This window comes from Echinops telfairi, unplaced genomic scaffold (assembly GCF_000313985.2).
Source record: "Echinops telfairi isolate 266 unplaced genomic scaffold, ASM31398v2 ScPeMD7_22;HRSCAF=79, whole genome shotgun sequence".
In the NCBI taxonomy this organism is placed as follows: domain Eukaryota; kingdom Metazoa; phylum Chordata; class Mammalia; order Afrosoricida; family Tenrecidae; genus Echinops; species Echinops telfairi.
Genome location: NW_022103919.1, coordinates 12,699,117 through 12,716,148, shown reverse-complemented (window position 1 = coordinate 12,716,148; position 17,032 = coordinate 12,699,117).

Below are 17,032 nucleotides of genomic sequence, written 5' to 3'. Positions count from 1 at the left end.
GCAGCAGAGGAGCAGCAGCAGCAGAACCTGGAGCTACACCATGAGGCAGAGCAAGGGGCTTTCTAGCCCGCAGAGCAAATAAAGCTGAGTGCCTTAGGGAAGTAGGCTGGCTTGGGGAGTGGGGTACCTCTGGTTCCAACTGAGGGAGACAGAAACCGAGCCAAGTGGTAGAGGGCCAGAGAGAGGTTTCTGACTCAGGTAAAGATTCACAGCCTTGGAAATCCCCAGGGGCAGTTCTACTCTGTCCTATAGGAAGAGACTCAATGGCAGGGATTTTGGCTGGGTTGTTTTTGTTGTTGTTTTGTTTTTGTTTTTTCTTTCATGCAGTGGGCAATATGCTGTTCATTTTACAGAAATAACGACTTTAATTCTCCTGATTAAAAAAGGTATGTTCTCCCCTTATGGAAGGTCGTGGGGAGATGAGCCAGTCAGGATGCAGTGCAGCAATAATGAAACACACAACTTTCCTCTAGTTCCTAAATGCTTTCTCCCCACCACCACTATCATGATCCCAATTCTACCTTGCAAGTCTCGCTAGACCAGAGGATATACACTGGTACAGACAGCAACTGGAAACACAGGGAATCCAGGATGGATGATCCCTTCAGGACCAGTGGTGAAAGTGGCGATACCGGGAGGGAACCGATTACAGGGATCTACATATAACCTCCTCCCTGGGAGATGGACAACAGAAAAGTGGGTGAAGGGAGACATCGGACAGTGTAAGATATGACAAAATAATAATTTATAAATGATCAAGGGTTCATGGGGGAGGAGGGAATGAGGTGCTTATGCCAAGGGCTTAAGTGGAGAGCAAATTTTTTGAGAATGATGAGGGCAACGAATGTACAAATATGCTTTACACAATTGATGCATGTATGGATTGTGATAAGATTTGTATGAGCCCCCAATAACCTGATTAAAAGAAAAGATATGTTTGATTGTAATCTCCATTTTACATATGAAGAAACTGAGACACAATAAGATTATGAAATTGGCTCAATATCACATCATAAGAGTATTGTTATAACTTGTACCTCTCTCATTGCCATCAAGTCAATTTTTACTCACAGCAACCCTATCAGAGTAGCCAGCCCGTTTGTGTTTCCAAGACTGTAAATGTTTACAAAAGTAGAAAGGTTCATCTTTATCCCAAAGAGCAGCTGATGGATTTGAACTGCCAAACTTGTGGTTAGCAACTCAACATATGACCCACTGTGTCTCCAGGACTCCTAGTGGAATTTGGAATGATGTGATTTAATTTCAATGCCTACACTTAACCACTCTCTTATACTTCTTTACTTTCTGTATTTTTGTGGTGAATATGAGAACATAAACCTGAGACTATTATGGTATAAACTCAGATAACTCAGTCATTGGGTCAATTTGAACTCATGACAACCCTATAGGACAGAGTAGAACTGACCCAGGGGTTGCCAAAACTGTAAATCTTTACAGGGGTAGAATGCCTCCTTTTTCACCCAAGGAGGAGCAAGTGGTTTCGAATGGCTGACCCCTGTGGGATACAGAAAGGTTTTCCCTTCATAATATATGCCAAACCTAAGATGCTGCTTGCTAACTCATGGTCAATGACTACACACTTTGAGGTCAACTGCTTAGAGGTTATCTCCCTGAGGGTTATCAGCCATCTAGAGCAATCAACCCGTATTGTCTGTCTTACCCTAGGTGGGGCCCACTGTCTGCTGATAAGGATGGTGGATTATTCCACTGAAGGAGAGCCCAAAGACAAGGTCAAGCCAACTAAGGAGGGTCAAGGTTAGGCTGCCATCTTGACTTTAGAGTCCACCCATCTTGTCACATGTGTACCCTTAGCACCTCCCCTTTCTATTGCATGTACACCCCTAGCTCGTCCCCCTCCTATTGCATGTATGCCTATGGTACAACCCCTTCTTGTGATGATGTAATCAGGGGGGCTTGCATGTCCCCCAAATGTTTATAAGCCATGGTTAGCAATATATTCTCTCTCTCTGCATGGACCTGGCTGCTGAGATCATGCTGTCCTGTAGGTGAGCAATTGCATGCCTTATCTTGTCTGATGTCTCTAATTTTACTCCTCAATTACACAACATCCTCTTGGACCCATTCGACTGTGGGAACTGATACCTCACAGACCCCATGGTTTGCAGCCCAACACATAACTCACTATGCCACTAGGTTTCTATAATAATCCAGGGAAGTCTCTGGATGATGCCAATGGTTAAGAACTTGATTGCTTGCCAAAATGTTGGTGGTTCAAACCCATCCAACCAAATCTAAAGCTGAAATCAATGCCATGGAATCCATTTCAACTCATTATAATCCATCCAGAGACAGTAATTAGATTAATGGTTTGCTGAGGGTATGGTGGTGAAGGTTGAGGAGGGGGGTAGCTAATAACAATGAGTACCATAAAGAAGAAAATGTTCTAAAATTGATTATGGTAATGATTGTACAGTTCTTGATATAATTATACAAATATTCGTGATATGATTAAATGACTGAATTATATGAATTTTATAATATGTGCCTACAGTAGTCACTTGATCTGGTGTCCATTTAGGGATTAAGAGTGTAGGAGTGGAGTCTAGGCTGTCAATCTGGAGATAGCCAATGAGACTTCTGTGTGGGCATGGTCTTCTCCTGAGAATTCTGGGAAATCTGGGGCTTCTTCCTTGGAGGCAGAAGACACCTCTCTCTCTCTGCTACCCCCTGGGAGACATTGCAGAAGACAAGTCACATGGATGCAACCAGACCTTGGAAGCCGGAGAAACCACAGAGAGACCCCTGCCAACACTGAGATGCTTACACGCCACTGGACCCAAAGACTTTCTACCCACTGGCTTGTGATCATCCTGCATTTGGCTTCATTGCATGTGCTTTGTGAGTCTGAAGACGACTTTATAGATTGGTATCGGACATATGGGCTAATATCGGACTTATGGCCTTGTACTGGACTGGGTTGGGATGTTTTCTCCATGTTCAATTGCTCTGGTATATAAATCTCTTTCTTATACACATATGTGTGTCCATGGATTTGTTTCTCTAGTCAACCCAGACTAACACAGTGCCTATAACTGTTTTTAAAGAGAGATGAGAGATACGGAGTGGCAGTGGGGGGAGACAGGCCTGGTAATCTGCTTCTGAGAAGACACAGCTTGGGAAGCCCTTGGGAGCAGTACCACCCTGCACACCTACAGTCACCGTGAGTCCCAACTGACTGGGTGGCAGCCAACGACAATAACGATAATTCAGGCACTAAATCCCATCTGCACTGTAAACTGTGATCTTGGGAACATCGCAAACGGGGTTGTACAGAATTATTTTCTATTCCAATGCTCAGTGATTCCAAGATCTTCTTACCACGCTCTACAATGAAATGATCACCTATTTAGCATTCCATTGTTTGTAATATTCACTTCCTAAATTCACAGGATCATCACATCTTCCTCTTGACTTTGATCTCATTTTTTTATGCTTACTGATGGAATCACAAACTCCACAACCAAAAAGGAAGTATATTGCTTGATCCGTTCCCCTGTCACAGTCTACTGTTCTGACACTATAGAGAATTTGCATCAATCTTGAAGTGTATAGGCACAAAGTGGATTATTTTATCTAGTCCTCTCATGGTACAGATGAAAAAACTGAACCCAAAGAGGTTCACGGACATGTCTGAAATCGCAAAGCTGGTTTGTCGCAGAGGTGCGTCACAACGAGCTTGATTCAGATCTCAGGGTCCTCCGATCATCACATCGACCTTGACACCTCCCCTCATAAAATCTACCTCCCTGCGTGTTGTAGTAGACCATAGAAAAGATACTGGCTAAAACCTGAACTCTACTGATGATAAGATGTGAAATATCAACTACGACTGCCATCAGGGCCATCCGACTCCACAGAGTAGAAATGTCCCATAGTGTCCCCAAGGTTGTAAAGCGTTACAGAAGCTGACGACACCGTCTTCTTTCACTGAGCCACTGCTGGTTTCAACTGCTCTCCTTTTGGTCAGCAGCCAGTACTTTCACTGGAAAAGGGATAAAATAGAAGTGCACACTCAGAGACACACAGGTATGACAGTAAGTCAAAAAGTCTTGCTACTCGGATTCTAGTTGGATTTATTCTTTAAAAATATCTATGTTTAGACATGTCTCTACAATAAGTGGACAGCAGCAGAAAGAGATTGAGAACACCATTGCTGAGTACACTATCACATTTCCTAATACTGAAACATCAAACTCGCAGTCGTGGAGTGAGTTCTAACTCATAGCAACCCTAACGGACAGAGCAGAACTGCCCGGTGGGGTTCCAGGATTAGACTCCAACTCTTGATGGAAGTAGATACCCTTGTGTTGCTCCCACCAGCCACCACCAACTCCACAGCACCTGAGAAGCAGAGCTATTACAGATGTTACACTTTTCTATAAGTGCCATAAAATAAATTTAAAATTATGAGATAGTTAAAGTTTATTGTGCCAACCTGGCCGATAAACACATGTGGGATTAATTGAAGAGCTGAGGCATAAATGGCTTGGTGAGCCTCGCCTTTCGAGTTCTCAGGTCTCTTGCTTTCTGATGGCCAGACCAGGATGCAGCTGCCTTAACAGTTCCTTGCTTCAGCTATCAAGGCTCACTTCCTGCAAGACATCACCAAGGAGAAGCCACATGGACCTGCACCGATGCAGCCCTGGGTGCTGGAGCAGCCGTGTGGAGACCCCTGCCAGCACTGAGATGCTTACACGCTCACTGATTTGGCTTTCCTCCTGCAGTCGGCGTCATTGTGTGTGTTTTGTGAGATGGAGGAGGACTTTGTGGATTGGTGTCGGACATAAGGGTCAATGTTGGATTTGTGGTCTTGGGCAGCACTGGGTTGGGATGTTTTCTTGATGTGCACTCACCCTTTATATAAAACTCTCTCTTATACATATGAGTTTCTATGGGTTTGTTTCTCTAATGTACCCAGACTAACACAAATTACAACCAAGAAAAAATCTATTAGCAATCTTTAATAGCCATAAAATTAGTTCTGTGATTCTTTTCATTAAATCACAGTGATATGGTAGCAAATTGATAATCTCCTTATAACAGCTTCTTGAGTGGTACAGACTGGCAGAAAAACAAGTAAATCCATCTTCAGAGAAAGTATAGTCAGAGTACTTCTTAGAAGCAAGGCTGTTGAGCCTTTATCCCCTGTATTTTGGCTATTTTATTAGAAGAGACAGTTCCTGGAAAAGGACACCATGTTGGTAAAGTAGATGCACAGAAAGAGCGGAAGATGATCAGGGAGATGGATTGACCAGTGGCTGCAGCAATGGGCTCAGACAGGGCCAGGAGAGTGGGGAAGGAGCAGGCAGTGTTTCCTGCTGAAGGACAGAGGGTCATCTATGAATCAGAACCTACTCAACGGCACTTGACAACAACAGGCCAACATTTCACAATATCAACACTCTTGACCCTTTGAACCAATTGATTCTTTGCTATGGGATGGGGAGGGGTATTGTGTTGTGCGTTGTAACATATTTAGCACCATACCTGGCCTCTACCCACTAGATGCCAGGAGCATCACTAGTTCTAACAACTGAAAATGTCTACAGACATTACCAAATGTCCTTGTAAGAGCAGAATCCTCCCAAGTTAAAATCACTCTTGCAGACTAACCAGAAATTGCTTTGCCCTAGGTCAGGAGACAGTAAACTATGGCTCAGACCAAGTCTGGCCTACCATCTGGTTTTCTTTGTAAATAAAATGTTATTGGGACACAGCCACTCGTTCATTCCCTCACTTATTATCCGTGTCTGCTTTCGAATGACTAGGGCAGAAAAGTGGTGGCAAAGACTGTATGACCTAAAAAACCCAAATATATTTATTATCTGCCTCTTTTCAGAAAAAGAAGAAGAAATGATGCTACCTCTTGTCCTAGCCTACTGGTTTTGAGCACTTTTTTTAGCGATGACAATTTGTATAATGAAATCTTACATAAAACGTGTGTCAGACAGCATCCAGATGGAACATTCAAATTATGTAATTGGAGGAAGTAGAGTATATATTGAATAATTTATGTAGACATTTTCAAAGGTATGGCAGGGTATAGAGCAATCACAAAGGACAAGAAAAGGACACCAACCGATTACCATTTCTAACCCAGAAAGGGCAAGAGGAAGGAAGAGTAGAGGACGTTTTAAAGGCGATGTGACCTTTGGCCAAGTCTGCAAGCAGGCCAAGGGGATGATGCTGGAAGGGAGTCAGACGTATATCCTAACCTTCCAATTTTCTCTCCCTCTAAATTCGTTGTTCCTGCACCCCGATGGCCAAATCCAGACAGCAGCTGGAGGTTAAGGGTCTTAATTTTCTAGTGCTACTGTCACAGAAATACCACAAATGGGTAACTTTACAGCACCAACATTGATTTTCTCACAGTTCAGAATGGTAGCTGTTCAAATTCAGGGCACTGGCCACAGGAGAACCTCTTTTTCTATTGGCTCCCGGGGAAGGTTCTTGTTTCAGCTTCCATAGTCTAAGTGATCCTCGGTTCCTGGGACTTCTCCACACAGCCCCTATCTGTCTCCCATCTGTCCTTCCTTTTGTGTCTTATCTGCTCTTTATGTCCCTGAAAGTGGTTAAGTTTACCATACACCTTACATGAATGCCTTATTAAAAGTTGTTCATATGCATATATTCGTCACATGCTTCTATGTCTATGTTCATTAATTTTCTAAATAACTTGCTAATGGCTTAAGGACTTCTAATAACTTAGAATGAAGGAGCCCTGGTGGAGCACTAGGTTACTCATTGATCTGCTACCCAAAAGGTCAGTGGTTCAAAGTAAGCAATAGCCTCAAGACAGAAAGTGGCATCTGTCTGTTCCTATAAAGCATCACTGTCTTAGAAACCCTAAGGAGAGTCCAAAAGGGTCACAGTGAGATGGAATGGGCTCAATGGCACAGGGTTTGTTTTTTGGGAAATGACAAAGTTGATGGTCAGAGCATCTCACAAAAGCAGAAATATTTCTTAGTTCATGTTATGAGACTATGCATGAATATATTATAATAATGGCTCATATATTATGTCATGTGAGGGCAACACAGAAACATGCAGCGCAAGCTTGAATTCTGGAAGTCCCGTATTTCTGTTCAGTCGATTTGTAATATGAATCAATAAATCTCCTGATTGGTGGCAGTCACTTTGGGAGAGGTTTTCAGTCACTTACAAATAAGTTACTCCTAGTAGACTCACTTCTTATTTTATAGAGCTTTTGACCTGCCTCCCCCAATTTAATCCTTGAGTCCAATAATTTCTCCATGGTAATATATTTTGTGCTAGCTTCTTTCTTTTAAAAAAAATCATTTTATTGGGGGCTTGTTCAACTCTTTTTATTTAAATCATTTTATTGGGGGCTTGTACAACTCTTATCCCAAACCATCCATAGACCCATTGTGTCAATCACATGTGTACATTTGTTGCCATCATCATTATCAAAACATTTGCTTACTGCTTGAGCCCTTGGTATCAGCTCCTCATTTTTCCCCTCCCTCCCCATTCCCCCTTCCCTCCTGAACCTTTGAAAATTTACAAATTATTATTTTGTCATATCTTACACTGTCCGATGTCTCCCTCCACCCACTTTTCTGTTGTCCATTCCCAGGGAGTAGGTCATACGTAGACCTTGTCATCGGTTCCCCTAGCTTATTTATTTCTATCCCTACTGCTGACTCCAAAATTTGACCCCTTGATCACCTCGTGCCTAGACTTCCAGATGTTTCTCTCCCTCTCAATTCACTTTTCACAATCACACCAAATTAATCTTCCTAAGGCATTATTTTGATTGTCAAAAACCTTCATTGACTACATGGTACAATCCAACCTCCATGCCCTGGGGTCCTAGCATTTTAACTACAGAATACAAACCAACACATCTATATTTTCTTCCCATGACTTCCCTTTCCTTGTATCATACTCCAGCCCGGTGGTGGACAGGGGATTTTTGACTATCATGATTCCTACTAGAATAATATATCCCATCATCTTGACATATTTACTCTTTTCAGCCTTAAGCCTTAGCTCAAATGCCACCATCTGACATGATAAATAAATGAATATGTGTTTCTGCTACGCACTGAATTGTGTACCACCGGAATAGAGGGTAGAGGTATTTTGAGTCAATCTCTTTTACAATATAGAAGGAGAAAATTGGCCCCATTTACTGAGTCACAGCCGAGAATTTAGGACAGTTACACTTGTGGTCTGGCCACCACTTTCCTCAAGCCACGAGGAAAAGAAATCAAATGCCTACTATCCAGAACCTCCAGTGTTTCCACCCCTTTCCTGATGCCAGTAAGAATGAGCACCGGCCTCCTGCAGGGAGTGAGGATTATGGCCATAGAATTCAACAGAGAAATGGTTGGAAGACCCTTACTCCTGTCTAAATGATGGTTGATGACTACAATAACAAGAAATTCATGAAGGTTTTTAAAAAGAAATTGACCTGCAATGGCTCTGTTGTTGAGCATCCAGAACATGGAGGAGTTAGTCAGCTACACGGTGACCAGTACAAAACCATACGTATTCCAGTTTCTTGTGGAGCCTGGACTGGCTAAGCATGGCTAGCTGAAGATTCATTGGCTGTAAGTGCATGTGGCTCACTAAAGCTTAAGTGAGGATTTCCATGCAATGAGTAGAGAATGTCCTGTGTCACCTATCACACATTTAAAACCTTACCGATTGCACAAGGTTAAGTCAAAAAGTGTCATTGCAAAGGTTCTGGTCCGTACACGAACATTTTTAATATGTGCAGTCGGTGAATGGCTGCACATACGTTCCCTCAGCAATCTACTAATCTCAGTCTGTGGTTCCTTCAAAGGGGAAAAAAATCCTTTTGTTCCACTGGACCCCTGGTGGTGTAGTGGTCATGCGTTGGGCTGCCAAGTGTAGGTGAGCAGTTCTAAACCACCAGACAGGGCTTTTCTGCCTCAGTAAAGATTTACAGCCTCGGAAACTCACAGGGTAGGTCGATCTTGTCTTACTGTTTTGAAGCAGCATCAACTCAATGGCAGTCAGGTTGAGGGGTTTCCTGTGGGTTTTTTCTGCTATGGGAAAAAAATATATTTTTTGAAGTCAAGGTCAATGACAAAACACGAGTGGACATTTCCCCAAATCAATGGAATTTTGTGTGAGAACTCGGGAGCTCCAGAAGCTGGGAATCTCACATGGTTCTGCAGTTTGAATTTTAAAGCAAATGTTTTGGTCTCAGAAAGTTTGGGGCTTGATGAACACCAACAGCATTGTGGGAAGATTGACGAGATGAAAAGCCTGACCTTTCCATCAGTCTTTTAAGACAGACCACATTAATGAAGATGATGTTACAAAATTCATCAGAACACTTATAGGGAACACTATTTGAGTCTTTTAAAGATGCAAAAGCTGTCGTTTTGACATTGCATAAATCAAAGAAAGGAGAGTTCTTCAGGAGAGACTTAGAGAGGTAGAAGCACCAACTTCAGAAGTGTATAGACCTAGGATATGTCAAGAAGCTGGAGCTTCACCTTTTGATATTTATGTTAAATAAAGTTTCTATGACTATATAGCAATGCTTTTCATTTTTCTCTTGCATAATGTAACCACTTAGGGTCCACATTTAACTTGGAGTAGTATAACTCCTTTATGCAATAAAATGAAAGGAGCCCCCCACAAAATGTTAAGCAACAAAGATAAAAAAGAAATAACCACCCAAAGACTGGCCAGGAATAGAAGCTTAAAACAAGACATTTCCCCAGAGCCAGCAAAGAAGGAAAGCGTTCCTCTGGAACCAGTACCCAGAATTTAAGCTTCCCGGATTCTTCACTGTGATCAAATGTCAATGTCCATTCACTAAAATCATCCACTTTGGGTATTTCTGTTATAGTATCACTGTAACAGTCAGGTTTGGTGGGCTTTGGATTCTTCTGCTAGTCAATCTGTAGTGTTCCCATCTACCATTCTCATTTTAAACTTTATTGTACTGATTCCTGATGGATCACATAAAAAGGTACTGAGTAGCTACAATGTATTGAAAAGGGCACTAGGTGTTGCACTGCAATAAAAATAATACCAAGAAGAAGAAGAAAGAGAAGAAGAAACTATATACTGGCATGAACTGGGTGCCAGACATTTCTCTATCTAAGCATTTAAGATGTATTAACTCTCATTTTATGAATGAAAAAAACTTAGAAGAGAAACTGGATAATATTTTCAAGCTCTCAAAAACTGGAAATGCCTGAGTTGTCCTCAAAGTCAGGCATCCTAGCACCAGAAGCTGTACTCCACTACTAGATGATGGGCCTGTGGGTCAGAAGCATTTGAAATGTGACTGAGGAGCTGTTTCTCAAAGGAAAGTTCACTGGGGTGACTTGAATGCTGTGGGATTGGAGCCTTCCAGTTCGTCATTTGCTGATGGGGCCCAACTCCAGGTACAAAGAAACAGCTACAAAATTCTACTACTAATTGAAACTTGGAATGCACTAAGTATGAATCTAAGAAATTGGAATTTGTCAAAAATGAAATGAAATGTATAGAGATTGAGATCCTAGACGTGCTGTCCTAGACGTCAGCCAAAACGGACTGTTTGTTAGAGCCCATTTTGAATCAGAAAATCAGACGGTGGACTATGCTGGGAATAGCACAATCAAGAGCAATGAGTTGCATTCATTGTCAGAAAAGACATCTCAAAGCCTATCTGGAAATAAATGATGTGGTAGGATATCTATCCACCTTCAAGGAAATCCAACTAAGACAATGATTGTTCAAATGTGTGCACCAACCACCAAAATAGTGATGAAAAAAGTAAAAAGATTCTACTACAATCTTAAGTCTGAAATGAATCAAACATACAACCTGGACGCTTTTATTATTGGTGATTGGAATGCCAAACTTGGAAATGAAGAGGAAGAAACAGTGGTTGAAAAAATATGGTCTTAATGATAGAAATGAAGCTATAGATGCATGATAGGATGTTGTAAGACCAACAACTTCTTAGCAAATGCCTTTTACAACAACACAAAAGGAGAATGTACATGTGGACTTCTCTAGACAATATATACAGAAATAAAATCAGCTGTGTCTGTGGGAAGAGATGGTGGAGGAGCTCAATATCAGCTGCTAACACCAGGCTGAGGCTGACTGTGGAATGGGCAATCAGTTGCTTAGCTTGAAGCTGAAGAAAGTTAAGACAAGTCCATAAGAGGCAAAATATGACCTTAAGTTTATCCCACCTGAATTTCAAGAACAAATTTGGTATGTTGAGCACTAATATCAAAGTCTGAAGAGCTGTGGGAGGACATCACTCATGAAGAAAGCAAAAGGTCATGTAAAAGACAGGGAGAAAGGAAAACCCAAAGTGGCTGTCAGGTGAGACGGAAAGTTGCTATTAATCTTAGAGTAACTAAGGCAAAGGGAAGTAATGGTGAAGTCAAAGAGCTGAATAGAACATTTCAAAGGGGAGCTCAAAAAGACAGAGTAAAAGAGTACCATGAAATGTACAAAGACCTAGAGTCAGAAAATCTAAAGGAAAGAACATGTGCAGCGTACCGTAAACTGAAAGAACTCAAGGGGAAAAAAATCAAACCTTCAGTTACAATATTTAAATATTCTGTGGGTAAAATATTGAGTGATGCATGAAGCTTCCAAAGAAGATGGAAAGAATACACAGTCACTGTGCCCCCCCCAAAAAACTAATTGACATTCCACTATTTCGGGAGGTAGCATATGCACAAACACCAACAGTGTTGAAAGACGTTCAGGCTGCACTGGAGGCCTTAGTCAGAAAGAGGACAACTGGAATTGAAACACTGCCATTGAACTGTTTCAACAGACTGATGAAGCATCGGAATCACTCACCTGTCTATGCCAGGAAACTTGGAAGACACTTACTTGGCCAGCTGACTAGAGGAGATCCATATTTGTACCTATTCCAAAGAAAGGTGACCCAGTAGAATGCTCACGTTACAGAACAATACTATTCCTATCACCTGCAAGTCAATTTTTGCTTAAGATCATCCAATAGTTCAGGGCAGATTCAGATGAAGATATAAAACAGCGATTGCTGATGTCAGGGGGATCTTGGCTCAAAGCAAAAAATAACAGAAGGATTTTTATTTGTGCTTTATTGATGATGTCAGGGCATTTGACTGTGTGGATCAAAACCAGGAAATCAAGCTGGTGTTGAGTCCACTCAGACTCACAGCAACCTTGTACATAGGAGGTGTGTCAGTCTGGGTAGACTAGAGAAACAAATCCATGGACACACATATGTGTATAAGGGAGAGGTTTATATACAAGAGCAATTGAACATTGAAAAAACATCCTAGCTCAGTCCAGATCAAGTCCATAAGTCCAACATTAGCCCATATGTCCGACAGCAATCTATAAAGTCCTCTTCAGACTCACGAAACACATGCAATGAAGCCAAAGGCAGGACGATCACAGCCAGTGGGTAGAAAGTCTTTGGGTCCGGTGGTGTTGTAAGCATCTCAGTGCTGGCAGGGGTCTCTGTGGCTTCTCCTGCTTCGGGGGTCTGGTTGCATCCATGTGGCTTGTTTCTGCAACGTCTCCCAGGAAGTGGCAGAGAGAGAGAAGTGTCTTCTGCCTCCAAGGAGGAGGTACCAGATTTCCCAGAATTCTCAGGAGAAGGCCATGCCCAAACAGAAGTCTCATTGGCTATCTCCAGATTGACAGGCCTCTTTTTTTTTTTTAACATTTTATTAGGGGCTCATACAACTGTTATCGCAATCCATACAAACAATTGTGTAAAGCGCATTTGTACATCACTCTCAAAACATTTTCTCTCCACTTAAACCCCCGACATTAGGTCCTCATTTTTCACCTCCCTCCCCTCTCCCCCTTCCCTCATGAGTCCTTGATAGTTTATAAATTGGTATTGTGTCATATCTTGCCCTGTCCAACGTCTCCCTTCACCCACTTTTCGGTTGTCTGTCCCCCAGGGAGGAGGTCACATATAGTTCCTTGTAATCGGTTCCCTCTTTCTCCCTTAACCCTCCCATTCTCCCTTTACCCTCCCTGTTTTGCCCCTCACACCACTGGTCCTGTAGGGCTCATCTGCCCTGGATTCCCTGTATTTTCAGTTCCTATCTGTACCAGTGTACATCCTCTGGTCTAGCCAGACTTGCAAGGTCGAATTCGATAGTGTCTGGGGTCTTAAAGGCTTGAAGACTCTACCCCTCTTAATCCATCAATTGACACCAGATTAGGTGACTGCCACAATAGGAAAGAACATCTCTTGGTCCTGCACCACTCTTGGGATTCCCGGAATGTTGCATGATCCAGCTTGCAGCTATTGTGCCAATGCATCTCTACAAGCCCTCCAGTGCCCCCACTAGTGCTCTATGTCACCAAACACGATGACTGCCTCCATCGATTGATCCCTCCTGACGACACATCCCACACAAGTGACTAGTTTGAATCAAATTGATATTATAATAAATGTAAGAGGTTGGTTTTGTTTTTGAAAAAAATGAGAAATTCAGAACACTTCATTGTGCTTATGTGGAACTTGTACATGGATCCAGAGGGAGTTGTGTACACAGAACAAGCGACTACCGCATGGTTTAAAATCAGGACAGGAGTGCCTCAGGGCTGGATCCTCTCACCATGCTTAGTCAATCTGTATACAGAGCAAATCATCAGAGAAAGTGGATTATAGGAAGAGGAGTGGGGCATCAGGATGGGAGGAATATTTGTTAACAACCCGCAGTATGCAGGTGACACAACCTTGCTTGCTGAACGGGAGGAGCACTTGAAGCACTTGCTGATGAAGGTTGAGGCCTGCAGCCTTCACTGTGGATTGTGACTCAGAGGAGAGAATAAAATCCTCACATCTTGGCAAATCGGTAATATCAGGATAAGTGGAGCATAGATTGAAGTTGCCTAGGGTTTTGTCTTGCTTGGATCCTCAATCAATGTTTATGGAAGGCGTGGTCAAGAGATCAAAAGACAGGATCCTTTAGGTAAATCTGCGGCACAAGATTTATTTCATGTATAGAAAAACAAGGATGGTACTTTGAGGACTGCAGTGCGCCTGACCCACGCCAGGGTGTTCTCAATTCCCTCACATTCATTAGAAAGTTGGACACTGAATAAGAAAGGCCAACCAAGAATTGGTGCATTTAAATGGTGGCGCTGGAGATGAGTATTAAAAGTGCCATGGCCCGCTAAAAAGACGAACATCTCTGTCTTGGAAGAAGTGTGGCCTGAGTGCTCCTTAGAGGCAAGGTTGAAGAGACTTCGCCTTACGTATTTTGGACATGGCGTCAGGAAAGCCCAGTCCTGGGAAGCCATCGTGTTTGGTAAAATCGAGGGGCAGGGAAAGAGAGGAAGACCCTGGATGAGATAGATTGACTCAGGGGCTGCAACAATGACCTAAAGCAGAGGAGCAACTGTGCAGATGGTGCAGGACCAGGCTATGTCTCGTGCTGCTGTGTATAGTTGCTGTGCATCAGAATCAATGGCACCTCACAACAATATATAATCGTTGTCCTTTTGTGACCGACTAACTTCCCCCGGCACATTGTTCTCCAAACACATCCATGCCATGCGGTGCTTCACAGCTCCAGCCTTATTCTTTGGGTGGATGTAGGAAACTTTATTGAACCTTCTTCTTGCTGTTGTGAACCGTGCTGTGGTGAACATGGGTATGCATTTATCTTTTCTGTGGTATGGCTCGTTCTTCTTTAAGGTGTATATCAAGTAAACATATGGCTGTATCATGTGTTATTTTTATACCCGGTTGTTTGAGGAAGGGTCAATCTCCTTTTCACGGTGGTTGCAAAGTTTTGTGGTCCGACCAGCAGTGTACAAGTGTTCCAATAGCTCCAGAGCCTCCACAGCATTTGGTATTTTTCCTCCTGTCTCTCACGGGCTCTTCCATGTCGAAGGAATTGTTCTGCTGGGAGCTGGCCTTGGGGTAAATCTCGGTTGTCCTTTCTGGTTATTGGGAAGGAACTTGCCCAGCATTGCAGGTTGGTGGAGTAATTCAGTCCTGTCAAGCAAGGAATTGCCATTTCTGTTGATGGATTCTGCTCCCTGATTTTCCTGTAGGTGTGTTCAGCCCCCTCAGCTGCCCTTTCCCCAGAGATCTGCCGTTCCAAGTTTCTCTTGTTCTGGATCCTTTGCTGTAGATGGAATGAGTGACACATCTCCCTAGGCTGCCATCTTTTCCTTGAGGTTCTACTCTGGCCTATAGGTTCAAGGATTCATAATCCACTCACCAACAATTGATCTGATTCTATATCTTATGCTAGGTAGTGATCAGTGAAGGAATAAATAAGCAGGACAGTGAAACAGGCCATGCAGTGAGAATGACGAAGGCCTCCAATGAGATGGAGAGGAGGATACGATTGGAAACAGGGAAGGCAGGAACAGCCTGACTGGGGAGCTTACATTTGCAAATAGCTGAAGGTGGTGACACACCTACCCAGGTATTTCTCTAGGGGCAAGCGTCCCACTCCAGGAAAACACAATGCAAAGGTCAGGAGATCATGTTTGACATCTTTAGGAAAAGGCAAGGAGAAGAATACAGAAGGAGAAAAGTAGTTGGAAAGGATTGCTTCATGTGAAATGTCCTTTTAAGGACCTCGGGTGTCACGCTTAGTGGATTTAGGAGCAACTGGGAGTTTGGGAGGAGGAGTCACACGATCTGAATTATACTTAACAGGACGAATCTGCTCGATGGACAAAAGGCCAGAGACCGGGGAAGGGAGAAGCAGAAAGAGCAGCTAAAGAGCCCTGTTCATTAGATTGTTTGCTTTGTTGTTGTTGTTTTTCCATTGTAGCAGTCCTCTTATATATTCTAGACATTAATTATTTTCTCTCATTCTGGAAGTTGTCTCTTCATTTGAATGAAACATGGAGGGAGACAAGAACAGTTTACAAACAATTTTTCTTAAGCATTTGAGGTTGATTCTGTAGATAAATTTTGCCATCGTGGGGCTTGCTTGGTAAAATTGACAGAGGCATAACACCGCGGAAAGCCAAATGAAGGCTCTGCTGGCTGCGCGCACAAAGGAGCACCTTGGGACTCGTATCACCAAGATGACTCTTCAAGCAACGGGCGAGGGTTTATATGGCTAGGGAAATTTGAGGAAGGGTCTCAATTGGGGTAAGCATCCTGAGGCTGATTGGGTGAAGCAAATGGAATCGATGGCTGGCAGTTCTGAATGTTTTTTTTAGCTTAAAATGGGTGCTATAAAGACAGATGTCAGAATCCCACCCCCATATCAGTGATATTTCATCCAAAGACAAACTGACCTGATCCGGGCATGAGTCAGCCAAACAGTCTTGTTAGAACTGGTCCTTCAACCACAGGCTCATGTTTTTGTTTTTGCTTTTTATCGCTTCCCAGAACTCCTAAACATGAAACACTACAAAGAGGAGCATTTTTATTGCAATTAGGTCATCTACTACTTTTATGTAATTTTAAGCACTGTCTCATAAACACCCTAAAACCAGTATTCATGGTTTTGATCTCTGAGGAGTTCGATCTTGATCAAGAATAGTTTAGCAGCCAATATATAATTTCCAAATAGGCTTAATTTCCCTTGCTAACCCTTCTCCATCTGCTCTTAGCTGTACTAGCCCCTCTCTCACCACTCTCTAAATGAGCAAACTAGAATTTAGAAGTGGAGTCCCTGGATGATATAGACGGTTAAATGCTCCACTACTAACCAAGAGTTTAAGAGTTTGAATCTCCCTAAAACAGTGGTTCTCAACCTTCCTAATGCCGCAACCCTTTAATACAGTTCCTCATGTTGTGGTGACCCCCAACCATAAAATTATTTTCGTTGCTACTTTCTAACTCTAATTTTGCTACTGTTATGAATCATAATGTAAATACCTGATATGCAGGATGTATTTTCATTGTTACAAATTGAACAAATTAAAGCATAGTGATTCATCACAAAAACAATATATAATTCTATATTGCGAGATATTTATTTCCAATTAAAAATCAATGAAACTTTTTCTTGAAGCATGGTGTAGCATGGTAACA